The following is a 14,010-nucleotide window of genomic DNA, read 5'->3' as shown; positions in this document are numbered from 1 at the left end:
GCCCATGTGTGACTTACTCCCATCTCTGCTATTTGCTAACAATGTTTTTGTGGGTTTTGGTGGTGTTTATACGTTTCTATCAGTTTCTATCTGGCCTATCACAAACTATTTGGTAAGTTTTCTACTACTTAGTTTAGTTTAAATTGCCAGCAACTAGCTATTTGTCATTGCTACAATGCTAACGTACGTACGTACGTAACCCTGAAGTCTGCAGAGATGTATCATATAGCTGGACTTGGAGTCAACCTTTGGAGAGCGGTGAACCTCTGGGCACTTTCTTCGTAGTCAGCGGACTCCGCTCCTACCGCTGTTGTCATAGGAAATTAATTGAATCAGGGGCCATCCACACGGAAACGCTTTTTGGCGCACATGTTTTGCATCATTTTGGCTGATCGTCCAAACGAATCCTGTAAACGCATTGCCTGAAGACGCACTTTTTTGAAACCTGTTCCCAGGGTGAAAAAATTCCTTGTGTCTCCGTTTGGACGGCGAAGCCGCATACACGCGTATCAATGATGTCATCGGCACACCCCTTGACCTCTAGCCTTCGACCTCTTATCCCGCGACGACGTCCCATAACAACAACAACAACAACAACAACAACAACAACGGCGGACTACGTGCTTGTTTTCCTGCTGGAGAAGATATTGAGCCATTTTTCGTCGTTTTCGTCTTGTGTTTGATTTCTTCTTCTACTGTCTGTTTGTTTACAGCGTGCAAGCTTTATGTGCATGCTCCGCCTCTTCTCAGTTTTTTGTGAATTTCTGAAGCAGAAACAGCGCCACCTATAGGCCTGGTATATATAGTAGCGTGTTGAGTCATTTACAAATGGATCCGTTTGGATGCAAACATTCTTGACACGATGCCAGGGAAGACGGAGGAAAAAAAGATTGTTTTGGTACGTGTGGACGTGGCCTCACTCTGCTCTGCATTTATTTACGCTGCCTGCGTAAACCCAGAGTTACAATAATGGTATTAGCACAACAGCTACAACACCACAGAACAGCCATGGAAGCTCACCAAGGAAGATAAATATGTAATGGCAATGGCGAGAAATTGTGTGTGTAGCCAAGGAAGTTTACTTCTTTTACTGGCATTTCAAAAGCTTTCAAAAGACCCATAACTGAAGATATCTGACAGTAGAAGGACGAGGATGCAGACGCAAAATGTAGCTCAGTATACTGTAATTAATTGGGCATTTTTCACCATTTTATAGACCAAACGATTAATCAAGTAAGTAACTTTCTATAAATGTACATAATCATGACAAGAAGAAAAGCAACAATTACAGTTTGGAAAAAAACATTCTTATTTATTTTTTTATAATATTTATCATGAGTTAAACCCAAAAAAAGTACTTCATCAGGACTGTGTGGGTGTGCATTCCTCAGATATGACTGATGACATAAAGTAACCCCACAACTGTTGATTGGTATACAGAAACACATGACATTGTGTGTTTTTTAAAGTAGCCCCACCCACTTCAAACCAGTGAGAAGAAAACAGGAAAATATAGAAACATTTGAAAGAATCAAAACTGTTTTAGCAAAAAAAACCTTCTTTAATCTCAGTGAAATGTGTCCATGTAGTGTACATTTCCACATAAATGAAAGACACTTAGACAAATACAGTAGCTCCCTTGCCTGTGTGCCAGACTTGTAAAGGTGTTGGAAGACTTTGTGGAGCCTCTAGTTTCCAGCCTCACACATCCCCAGAGCTGTTGACCACACAGGTATAAAACAGAAGGGGCAGGAAGAGGGACATGGGAGAGGTTTGAAGTATAATATGTGAGGAAGGGAAAAGCTGCATTCACAGAAAGGCTCTTTCTTGAGAGGTTACCTGGGAAATGTGATTACACAACATGTTGCTAAGAATATTTAAAGTTTTATTGTTATAGTGTTACATAAGTTGTCAACTAGGGCCTACGCCTGCACTGTAAACGAGCAAAGGAAAAAAAAGGTAAGTAGAGTATGAATAGATTGAAAATGAATGGAATTTAAAATGTAAAGTGGAAAGCTTATTCATGCTTCAGAGGATTATCTTTTCAACACTTGCAGAGCAAGTGGAGGGTGAATCTGCCCTAGACACCAGATGACTGTCAGGTCTGCTGATGAGTCATTTCTCCCCTAATGAGACACACCTCTGCTTCCTGAGCTACTTCCCATCTGAAGGAATAAACCTGCTGGTGATCTGCTTATTAAGGCTGTCTTCAGCGACAGGCTGCTCTCGCGTGAGGCTGCCAGGCCGCTCGCCACACTACGTCTGCATGGATTTTACAGAGCTGATTTTACCAGCTGGCTGAAGAGAAGTGTAACATCTCCTCTGGGTCATTAGAAAATAATCTTTCTATGCATTTCAACATTGTCTTTGGATCTACGTACTATCTGACAACAGTACAGTACAGTACAGTACAGTACTTTGACTTAAGGAGCTGATGTTAGTTTATGTTTAGTTTAGTTCAGAGAACTTGGCTTAAAAAACGTTGAAGACCCCTGCTTTAGTTTATTATAAGGATCCCCATTGGCTGACGCCTAGATGACCAGCTAGTCTTCGTGGGGTCCAAAACAACATTAAATCAGACAGTATTAAAACAATTTATGACACGTACATGAAAATAAAAGAAACATAACATACTCTAAAAAGTATCAAACAAAATACAAGGAAACAACCAGAAAAACCCAAGAACCCCCCCAAAAAATGTATCTAAAAACAAAATTACATTACACTTTATTACACAATATGACACATGGGTTTAGAGTTAGCTAGCTAGCTCACAAAGACAAAGAAGGAAAACAAATATGTATTACAAAATAAGATAAAGAAATTAAAGTCTGTCGTGTCCCAAAAGCTGAAGACAACATTTAGTTTGCTTTCCAAATTTGCTATTGGAGGAGTACAGTATGTTGGTTCTTGTCAACCACAACAAGCTAACATTACTGTCTTGCCTGAAAAAAATTCCAACAATGTTATTTTGCAGCTCATGATAATACATATAATGATGATCCCATGAGAACAACAATTACTACAATGATCCAACTCCTCTGCAGCTCTGTTTTATTTGTGATATTCATCCTCTCACTCTGTTGATGCATCGATACACCACAAACAATAGAAGAAAATCTATGCTTCTCATGTGAATTGCCTGCTTTTGCTACAGGGCATGGTTTTAAGAAAAGCATTAGCATGCCTATTAAATACATCCTTTTTTCTTAGGTGCCATTTCTTTTCACATTTGGTTAACTGAACCTTTCCTTTGGTTCCTGTGTTTTTCACATTTCCTCTTCCACTGAAAACAGTTAATTTGCTTGAAACTTTACTTGACACAGAAAAGTAAAATAGATTAATACAGAACACACATGCAGAACTCCTGGGCGAGGAAGCACCATGTTGAGAAACGGTTTCATTATTTTCTTTCTGTCTGTCCATTCAGATTGTTCCAGTGGAGATCAATAGTAATACAGGGCTTATATCTTGTTCTCACAGGAGACCTTTTTGTCTTAAGTGTGATTTATGTTTCTGTGGAGGCTCCACGCAGAGCTTTCGCTGTAGCCTACGTAAGTGGCCTGAAGTTTATACTTGTGTGTTGGTGTATGCATCAATCTCTTTAAGAAAATAGCAGGGCTGGCGTGTGTGTGTGTGTGTGTGTGTGTGTGTGTGTGTGTGTGTGTGTGTGTGTGTGTGTGTGTGTGTGTGTGTGGCAGAGCGAGTGAGAGAGTGACGGCGATTAGCTTCGGAGCGAGTACAGACTCTAGAGGCATAGTGAGAGAAACAAAGTGTCTCCCATGTAGCAGGAAAAGTTAACCCTCTCCTTGATTTCATGTTGTTTATGGAGAAGAAGAACCAGGAAATGAGTCGGGGGAAATGCAACGCTACCCAGCCACGGCCGAGCGACGTGCGTTGCCGCGATGTGTAGTTACATTTTTGGAGAGGTGAACAGCACCAAGCAGCATTTCTTAAAGTCTTCACCCTGGCCGGAGTTTTCCAAAAGCTTCATCTACAGTGACCTTCAACGGTGTTTGTATATGGACGAAAGGCCAAAACGCATTGAAAAATATATGTTTAAAGCTACATTGTGTAAGAATTTCTCCCATCTAGCGGTGAAATTGTATATGACAACCAACTGAATATTACTTTCTAGCCCCCCCCCATTCCGAGCACGTTTTAACTCCTACGGTGGCAGAACCCGAAATTAGCTCTTAGAATCTCCATCGTTTACACACAGCTGTTCTAGCCACTCCAATATTAACTTTGGTCTTGTTGCTTTGCCTGTCGTGTTGTCGTTTTAATTCTCTTTTTCCCTCCCTCCCTGGCATTCGTCACTGTGCCACTGAGTCTAAAAGCGCGAAAGACGGAAGTATGTCCCTCTTTGGCTAAGGTATTTTAAAGATGGAGGCGCAACATGGCGGCCGCCATTCAAGCGACTCGCTCGTATGTATTCTGAATGATTCTGAATGGCAGATTCTACGCTTATGAGAATACTTTGATTAGTTGGTGGAAGTAATTACACATGAATGAGCACATATTTGTGAAAGAACAAAGGTTTTTTTTGCTAAGAATCAACTCCAAAAATTACACAATGTAGGTTTAAAAAAAAATACCCCTGTATGTGTGGACCAGGCCTCAGTATCAGTGGTAAGTAGTATCCTCAAGAATCTTCTCCCAGCAAAGACCACACAAAATGTTCTGTCCTACTTAAAGTCCCCCCCCCCTCCACTCAAAAATGTGTTTTGTTACTTCACACACAGAGTTTGTTGAAACCTCAACCCTATTATGCACCATCAAGTTAGACATTATTTTTTTCAGGACAACTTGAGCTGTCAGGATATGTACTGTATGCTGCAGGGATGTCACATGAGTGTATACTGTACACTGTAAGACTATAAATAACTGAACAGAAATTGAATCTCACAGAAATGTATTGAAATCACACAGAACAATAATGAACAAGACTTTTGGAAATTGTTCCTCCAAGTCTTGACAATCTGGGGAAACCAAATCGAACACTGTAACTGACACAAATATAAAACTATTTAGAGTTTTTCCCCAGAAGAGGCCACACACTTTTATCCAAAAAGTTAGTTGTGTCATCTCCACTACATTTCCTGTATGCTATTAGACATAAGGAGGCCACTTCACACTCATTTCCACAACCAGGACTGCATCTGACCTGCCTGTGTCTGCCTTCAATACACACACACTACATACAAGGCCCTCCTGATTGTTGTCAGGTTAAGGTTGTCTATTGGCTGAGCAAGCTCCCTGTCTCCTGACATGACTTTATGTGATTGGTCGACACAGCCATCAGTCAAGACTGTCAGCAGTCAAAATAGAGCTCAACAGTCCCGCCCCTCCTCTGAGAGACCTTGGGTTCCGGAAGTAAATTACCCATTCATTTCTCCCATTGACGTCTGGAAAAATCCGTATATAAAGAGTTTTAGACCATGCCTTAGGTCAGCTGTCAGCTAGCGGTTAGCCGAATTAGCTGTTAGCTAAACTAACGTTAGCTTCCCGGCAGAGGCTAAGGTCAGAAGCGTGGAACAGATCGTGATTCGTGCAGGGTTGTAAATCCTCGTGACGGATCGTGCAGGCAGCAGAGATCGGGTACTGACACCCCCCCTCCTCACCAGCATGAGTTCCACCAATCAGAGGCATCACTGTGGGATTGTGGGATTGTTCAGGATCGTGGGTAATGAAGACCTTATCCAAGACATCGCGAATAAAAGACATTTATCTCAAAACAAGGGTAGTGCCCCATGATTTGTGGTGTCTATATGAGCATATACAATCGCTGAGTTATGTCAGCATGCTGGTTTTAAGTCTATCATCGACGGTTACAATTTTATGGCTTATACTCCAATTTGTCAATGGAGAAATTGCATTGTATTTTTACTTCCGGAAGCCGCTGTGGGTGGGACTGTTGAGCTCTATGGCAGTTGTCTAACAGTAAAATAATACATTTCATATGAAAAGATGAACAAATAGCCATTCAGCTGTGGATTTATCGTTCTGGAATTATTGTGCAAAGTATCCGAAAAGTCACTGAAGTTCCAGGTCAGCTATCTGAAAAGTCAATGAAGTTCCAGGGCCGAAAACTATGCTTCTGGAAGGGCTACGCAGGCACCGAAGCCCTCCTTGGAAAGGCCCTGGTGTTAGCTATCAAGCTAAAACACAGAACAAGGCTAGTTTAAAAATATATCGGAGATTACATGACTCGAGTTTCGGATTCATAATTATTTGTTTATATTACAAAGACACTGTAATTCCATGATGGATTTAAAAGCTTCTGGATGGCATACAATTGCGTAGAGGACCTCGTTGAAACATTACATTTCTCTGCTTCTAAACAACAAAAGTCTCTGCACTGACATAAATATGACATAAAGTAAGGTCGGCAGTATTACAGCGAAATAGGCGCTGGACACAAAATGAACTTTTGAAAAAAAATTAAAAGATTTTGGATACATCAATGAGGCTGGAGTAGATGTAATATTATGGATTTTTTTATAGTTAATTAAACTTCTCATTTCAATTATCATTAAAATACTATTTTGATATGCACAGTATTAAAGCATGTCTAGAAATGATCTTTGTAGAGAAGGTAATCACCAAGTTTGGAAACTAGGTAGCAAACAGTTTACAGTCTACAAGAACATAGTCTATATTGACGGCGCTTCATTTCTGGGGTTGTTCAGGTGCCACCGGAAATTCCGCAGGATGTCCCTAATTTTCAGCCGCACGTCCGTTACCTTCCGCTTTCTTTGTGTTGGCATTCTAAACTCCGGTGGATTTCTGAGGACTATGGTTAACTGCTCCTCAGATCGCTGCAGGGTAAATCCAGACAGCTAGCTAGACTATCTGTCCAATCTGAGTTTTCTGTTGCACGACTAAAACCATGACGATTGTGATTGGTTTAAAGAAATGCCAATAAACCAAAGCCCATTTTCTTCCCAACCAGGACTGCTGTGTGGACTAGCCAGACCCTCCTCCGTAGCGCTCTGGAGGAAGGTCCCAGTCCCCCTGTATTAAATGCATAGAGGTATCTTCGTCCTGGCCTTTGTATTTCAGCACTGTTAACACACAGAGCTGGACGTGTTGATTGAGTCTTTTCTAAATTCTGCAGCTCAGCCCATTTTGTCAACAATTTCACAACATTTTGTATTTGTCATACAATCAATCCACAATGGATACTAGTCAAACTAAGGCTTCAATAAGGACACTAGTCAAACTAAGGCTTCAATAAGGACACTAGTCAAACTAAGGCTTCAATAAGGACACTAGTCAAACTAAGGCTTCAATAAGGACACTAGTCAAACTAAGGCTTCAGAATCAGAATACTTTATTGATCCCCTCAGGGAAATTTTTTAGTTGCAGTTGCTCACAGTCAAATTCAAGGTAAAATAAGAGTCAATAAGTGTATAAAGTAACATAGCTACAGTAATAAATAAATAAATACATAAGTAGAAGTAAGTGAAATTAGATTACAAGTAGCATTAGGTTAAAAACATTGTTTCAAATGGATTGTACAAATTCAGTGCAGTGTCAACATAAATACAGTGTTAGTTATATAGTTTGATGGCCACAGGCAGTAATGACCTCCTGTGGCGTTCTGTGGTGCATCATGGGAGTCTGAGTCTGTTGCTGAAGGTGCTCCTCAGACTGACCAGTGTGTTGTGAAGTGTGTGGGAGGAGTTGTCCAGGACGGAGTGTATTTTGGATAGCATCCTCCTCTCTGACACTGTCTTTAAGGAGTCCAGCGCCACACCAACAACATCACTGGCCTTGTGAATCAGTTTGTTGAGTCTGTTGGTGTCTGCCACTCTTAGTCTGCTGCCCCAGCATGCAACAGCATACAGGAGAGCACTAGCCACCACATAAGAACACTAGTCAAACTAAGGCTTCAATAAGGGAAGTGGTGGAAGAAGTATTCAGATCCTTTAATGAAGTAAAAATAGTGATACCACAACATAAAACATGCTGTGCTGAAAGAATTATCAGTAAAAGTATTCATTATGCAGCAGAATGCATTCTGTCAAGGCTATAATCTCATATATTATATTACTGGATTATTATATTGATATCATTATTTAAATAAAATGATGATAATAAATACTGTTTTTAATATAATTACTTATCCGTTAGCAAGATTTAAATGTTGTGGCCCACAGCCCCCTTTTGTCCCTGTCAATCTCAAGTAGTATATAACCCATACATGCAGTGGAATAAAAAGTATTATGTATTAGTATGTATATTGTTGGGTAGTTTAATTTATAATAAAACATCGTATTTTATAAACTACATGTGTTTTGTGTGCAAAAATTTTAATTTGCAAAGTAACTAAAGCTGTCAGATTAATGTAGTAGTAAAGTACAATATTTCATCTGAAATGTAGTGTAGTAGAAGTAGAATGTAACACTAAATGGATATACTCAAGCAAAGTACAGGTGCCTCAAAACTGTACTTAAATACCTTACGTGAGAACATAGATTCTTTTTACTTTTTAATACGTACTGCAGCTGCCTTTACAAAGGATGTACTGCTGCACGCAGTATGCATACAATTGGTCATACTACTTTATCATAAAATTGCATCTTGAACTTTTATCTTCTTGCTAATACATGCTGTGCAAGGGATTGTTACTAAAGCTAAACTAAGCGAAAGATTTGTAGTGAAAAAGTTTTAGTAAAGATAAACTAAATAAAAACTAAAACCTTCAAGAAGCGCAAAGATGAAGCATTTAACATCATGGCCATTCCTAAAGTTCTTGAACCATGTATTTTGTATGTATATGTAGCTACATTCTTCTGAGACAGTATACCTGGCTCTAACAAAAACAAACTAAAACTCTGGTAAAACTAAAACTCAATATATGAAAACTAAATCTTTCTGAAAAACTGAAATTGAACTAAAACTAGCAAACACACTCTGAAAACTAAACTAAAATGAAATCAAAAAGTCAAAACTAACATAAAATCGAACTAATTGAAAATTTGAAACCACAATAACCTTGATTAGGACATACTAAATATTTTTCTGGCTTACTAAATGATATGGTGGTACCTGTACTTACCAGACTAGAGGAGCTTACAGAAGGCAAAAACAAGATAGACTACAAGCAGTATACACTGTACATGCCTTCTGACAATAACACTTGGGAGTCCCAATTTAAGGGTTGTGTAACTAACCAAAATATTAGTGGAGGATGTCATTGGATTTGATGGAAAACTACTGTGTTTATAGATGTGTTTGCGTGTGTGACAGCGAATAAGATGTATAGAGATGCAGGAGGTGAGCCATACAAAAATTGCGTCTGTGTTTCCCAGCCAACCCCCCTCCTCCGTCCTCGGAGCCCGTCCGGAACTTAGAAGCTCCAGCTCAGCTCACAGTTTGGTAAACTGGACTGTCTGCTCATCTGGTCCCACCCACAGACAAGATGCAGCCTCTCACTGTTCTCATAGAGTGTGTGGCGCTGTGCCTGTGTACAGCATGCACACATGCACACACACTTAGTTTTTTGCCAGTTGTATGTATGTTGTACGTAATGATTGTGTTATTTTTGGTATAGTTGGGACCCCCTCGAAAACGAGATGATACATCTCAAAGGGTTTATCCTAAGAAACAAATTTGAACACACACACACACACACACACACACACACACACACACACACACACACACACACACACACACACACACACAGTCCACGCGGGTGCTTCTGTATGTGTTGCTGCTTTTTCTCACATCCCATTTGTGAATTTCTTTACATAACTGGCGCCTGCATATCTCTTGATATGTTCTTTGCCGCATAAATCTCGAGTGATGCGTCACGAATGCCATTTATGCCTGATAACAGTAAAATACACAGTAAATCTCCCAAGCTGCCTCCTCCAGGGAGTGAAACAGCGAGTGAGAGTCTACATGTGTAGTGTTTATTTGAACAACCTTCCTGGCCACTATGAGGGAAACGTCCTGGGGAGAGCGCAGCACTTTAGATACAAACATTAGCTTTATGTTGGCTCTCTTTAAGAGGAGATGGATAGAGAGAGAGAGATGAAATAAGAAAAGAAATGAGGTGTCATGTGGGCTGTGTGGGATCTCAGCAGCTCCTCCAGCCTGACCACGGAGACTATAAAAAGACTGAGACTTCCCAGAGGACCGGCACTGCCCGAGGAATCAACATCCGCCGGCATAATCTCTGACCTCCATCACAATCACTCCTCTCTTTTTCCTCTCCTCCATCTCCTCGTACCTGCAGCCAGTAGTGGAAGAAGTATTCAGATCCTTTACTAAGTAAAAGTACTAATACCACACTGTAAAAATACTCCCTTACAAGTAAAAGTCCTGCATTGAAAATGTTACCTACGTAAAAGTATGTAAGTATCATCAGAAAAAGTACTTAAAGTATTAAAAGTAGAAGTACTCAATGCAGAAAAATCCTCACATTTTAGAAACTGGAAACGATCCAAACTGTTCTGTCAATCAAGTGTTTAATGGTCTAATCATTTCAGCTGGACTTGTAGGCCGTTATATTGTTGGGTAGTTTAATTTATAATAAAATATCATATTTTATAAACTACATGTATTTTGTGTGCAAACATCTTAATTTGTAAAGTAAATAGTAACTAAAGCTGTCAGATTAATGTAGTGGAGTAAAAAGTACAATATTTCTCTCTGAAATGTAGCAGAGTAGAAGTAGAAAGTGGCATGAACAGAAATGACTCTAGTAAAGTACAAGTACCTCAAATTTGTACTTAAGTACAGTACTTGAGTAAATGTACTTAGTTACATTCCACTACTGCCAATGGCTTACTGTACAAAACCTTGATGTTTGCAGCTGGACTTGAGAGCTGGTGAGAAAGACAGAATACAGTCAAGGGTGAAAAGAGGAGAGGAAGACAGAGAGAGAGAGAAATATGAGGAAGGGGAGCTGCTGTCCTCCAGGCGTGCAGGTTGAATGTTTTCCCATGACCAGTGGTGGAAGAAGTATTCAGATCTTAACCCTTACTTAAAGGGGAACTATGCAGACTTTTCTTCGGGTTGAATGGTGGTCGTCTCGCCCCCCCCCTAGCGCCTGTGAGCGGAAAAACCACCCTTGCGACTTTTGGCTGGCGAGCCGCCGGCCTCAGTATCAGGAAGTATGGCGTGATATCAGGTCTCACGATGTGACGAATAGCTTCACGGCACTGCACGCATACAGGAACCGGCTAGCTATAAGAACAAGGTAGCGATGGAGTTTTTCACACTATCGTCATGGCTGAGCCGGCAAAAAAGAAGCAGAAAGTTAGGAAAGCATTGTCGGAGGAACAGAGAAAGAGGAAACGGCAGACTGACCGAGGGAGGAGTCAGACACGAGTAATCATAGGAGCTGACAAATATCTATTCTGAAGCTGTAGAGGGAGCTCTGTAGAGAAACCTGCGAGCAAAAAGAGAGAAAACAGTGAAGAAATGGCCAACACTGCATAGCGCCCCTTTAAGTAAAAGGTACTAATACCGCACTATAAGAATACTCTGTTACAAGTAAAAGTCCTGCATTAAAAATGTTACTTAAGTAAAAGTATGTAAGTATCATCAGGAAAATGTAATTAAAATATTCAAAGTAAAAGTACTCAATGTGACCTTCAGCTCACCCAGTAGAGCGCATGTCCCATGTATCCTTGGCAACGGCCCGGGTTCAATCCGACCCGCAGCCCTTGTCGTCCCCCCTCTCTCTCCCCTTTCCTCTCTTCAAGCTGTCGATTCCAGCTGTTGATTAAAGGACATAAAAGCCCAAAAAACAATCTTAAAAACAAACAAAAAAGTACTCAATGCAGAACATTTTTAGAAACTGGAAACGATCCAAACAGTTCTGTCAATCAACTAAGTGATTAATCAGCTAATCATTTCAGCTGGACTTGTAGGCTGTTATATTGTTGGGTAGTTAAATTTATAATAAAGCATCATATTTTATAAATTACATGTGTTTTGTGTGCAAAAATCTTAATTTGTAAAGTAACTAGTAACTAAAGCTGTCAGAGTAATGTAGTGGAGTTAAAAGTACAATATTTATCTCTGAGATGTAGTGGAGTAGAAGTAGGAAGTGGCATGAAAAGAAAAGACTCTAGTACAGTACAAGTACCGCAAATTTGTACTTAAGTACAGTACTTGAGTAAATGTACTTAGTTACATTCCACCACTACCTGCAGCCAGTAAACATGCAGATCACACGCAGATTAAAAAGTCCATCCCGAGGCACACAGAAGAATCTTCCAGTGATATTATGACATGACAAATCATGGAGGTTAATTATCTGTCGGAGTCTGACGGTGTGACAGCTCATTAAAAGTTACAAGGCTGCATAATCTGCTCTGTCCCCCTCTTTCTCTGTTAATATTCACTCTGTGTTGCGACGCCTCCGATGAGTGGAAACATCCCTGAGATGAGCTGAGCATGACCAGACAGGCGCAATCAAGAAGCGAGGCAGGGCTACAAACTCACATTCATGACTGAGCATGCACTGGTGTCTCTACAGCCAAAACAAGGCAAGGGAGGAAGACGTTTGACAATTGAGTATTATTTCACTTTGCTATGCAGCTCCATAAAGAACCGATGGAAAAGATGACTGAAAAAGCACTCAAAATGATTTTATGTGTAAAAAAAAAAAAAAAAGCTGTATTTTCTGGTTGGAAGTGCACTATGAAGTAATAACTTTTTGATTTACAGCTGAATTATTCTGGCAAAGTGTTTATGAAGCGGCTCCAGAGTACATCAGTGTGCGTTGAAAACAATTTGCAAACAGTAACAGAGGAACATTTCAAAGTGATTACTTTCTTTCTTTCTTTCCACAGAAGAACTTAGCCAAGTTAAAGATGAAGTAAACTTCAGTTTCAGAGGATAAATGATGAGAGAAGCAGCTTAATGGGGAAGACAAACATCTGCAGCGGCTAATCATTTATTTATACTAGATACATGGACAAAAGTACAAATGATCTGAATGAGAGGAGTCCAGAATACCATCCAAACAGAGGGAAATACTGTATGAATAATGCATTCAAGATGCTCCTGATGAAAAGAGACAGACGTTTATTTGCTGCAACAGTGGAAGAGGAATGGATTTCCAAGAAAGAGGCTTTGGATATTTTCTAAAATATAAACTCTCTCCTAAAATGTATTTGATCAGTTTCAGTAAAAAATGCTTACCGCTGGCTTACACTTTCCCAAAGCAGCGAGGTTTCCTCTCTGTCAGTCATTTAGTATGCCTTCAATGTTGAGTTTTCTAAGTGGTTGTATCTTTGACAAGCAGATAAACCACAGTCATAAGTTGGACATCCTTTGAAGCAAATGTTAGCTCATCCAGTTTTTCTGACTGCTGATTATAAGAGGAATCCCTCAGTGTTTCTTCAGAGTCCAGACATTGGACCTGACCACAGCAGACCGGTCTGTGCTGTCAACAGTAGCTATTTTCCTCTGCTCACTCACCTGCCTTCAAGTCCCATTCCTCCCCTTCCTGTTATTCTCCCCTTTACTGTGAAACTCTCTTGCCGTGACACGCAGCACAGAAACAACACAAGCGTGGTGAAAACTCACGACTGTTGTGATAGCTGAACAGACATCTGCTGTGCTGCACAGTGTCTTCTTTTCTAGTTATTTATTAGCATTTGAATGACAAATGAATAGTAGTTTAGCTTGGGCGAATGGTAACTAGCCATTTAAAGGAAAATTACTACTTTGTATTTTTGTCTGTATTTGAAGAGGGAAGTTTTTCCTTGCCGCTGTCACACTAAATGCTTGCTCTTGGGGGAGTTGTTGGCTCTCTGTAACTTATAGAGTGAAGTCTAGACCTACTCTATCTGTAAAGTGCCTCGAGATGTCTGTTAGGAATTGACACTAAATAAAATTGAGTTGAATCAAAGTGTCCTTAATTAATATTTTTTCTATTGATGAAATGTGAAACGTGAAGCTTGTGGTAATGAACCCCTCAGTCTTCAACTGTAGTCTTTTGGTTCACCCTCACTACTTTCATAGGCAGATTATCTC

General features: G+C 40.1%; 1 long non-coding RNA gene across 2 annotated transcripts; it reads right to left on the bottom strand.

The window, feature by feature from the left end:
• Positions 1-7,488: 7,488 nt before the first annotated feature.
• On the bottom strand, positions 7,489-13,495 carry LOC144527950 (uncharacterized). 2 transcript variants are annotated; one of them, XR_013502862.1, is made up of 3 exons: positions 13,174-13,495; positions 11,625-11,739; positions 7,489-10,246 (listed from the first exon to the last, which is right to left on the bottom strand). It is a non-coding gene; the product is annotated as an uncharacterized LOC144527950 (long non-coding RNA). The 2 variants fall into 2 exon arrangements; XR_013502861.1 differs by lacking the exon at positions 7,489-10,246 and adding an exon at positions 10,468-11,410 and having other exon boundaries at positions 13,174-13,492.
• Between the last annotated feature and the right edge of the window lie 515 nt (positions 13,496-14,010).

The sequence above is a fragment of the Sander vitreus genome, chromosome 13 (assembly GCF_031162955.1).
Source record: "Sander vitreus isolate 19-12246 chromosome 13, sanVit1, whole genome shotgun sequence".
NCBI classification, from domain to species: Eukaryota; Metazoa; Chordata; class Actinopteri; order Perciformes; family Percidae; genus Sander; species Sander vitreus.
The sequence above is the reverse complement of the archived record's forward strand: the minus strand, read 5'-3'. Positions and strand labels throughout refer to the sequence as shown.